We start from the raw sequence: 564 nt of genomic DNA on the forward strand, positions 1-564 counted from the left end.
TAGATAGAATCAAGCTGGTCGTACGAGGCCTTCCATCGAGCTGCAGTGTGACAGGAGTTCAACCTGCGTTCACAGAGCCACGTCTGCCCCTGAGAACCACACAGGCTCTATAGGGATGAACCACAGGAGGCGCTGCAACTGCGGCTGGATCAATACTATTCCTACACAGTATGAAGCCTCCAGACTTTATTGGGTTCACCGATAGATGTCTCATTTCAAAACTGATTCTTAGAATTTGTACCTAACAGGAAGTTCCTGGATGTAACACAGACTGATCATCTTCTAACAAGGAAACCAGAGTTTGGTTTACAGACTTCCTGTCAATGTGCACCTACCAGCAGGGGGCTCAAGCTAAGGGCACCCCTCACCCATTCCTACGTCCACTCCAAAGCACAGAATAATTGGAAAGTTTCAGGGCATAAATCCTGCCAACGATATCACCAAAAGATCTGTAACTTTTCTTTAATATGTAATAATTCTGGACTGTTTCGACAACAGTTCTCCTGTAAAAGTCCTCGCTCCACTTTCACAATAGTTCTTGTAAACACCTTAAAAGACATGAAA

The sequence above is a fragment of the Cynoglossus semilaevis genome, chromosome 14 (genome assembly GCF_000523025.1).
Source record: "Cynoglossus semilaevis isolate Cse_v1.0 chromosome 14, Cse_v1.0, whole genome shotgun sequence".
NCBI lineage: Eukaryota > Metazoa > Chordata > Actinopteri > Pleuronectiformes > Cynoglossidae > Cynoglossus > Cynoglossus semilaevis.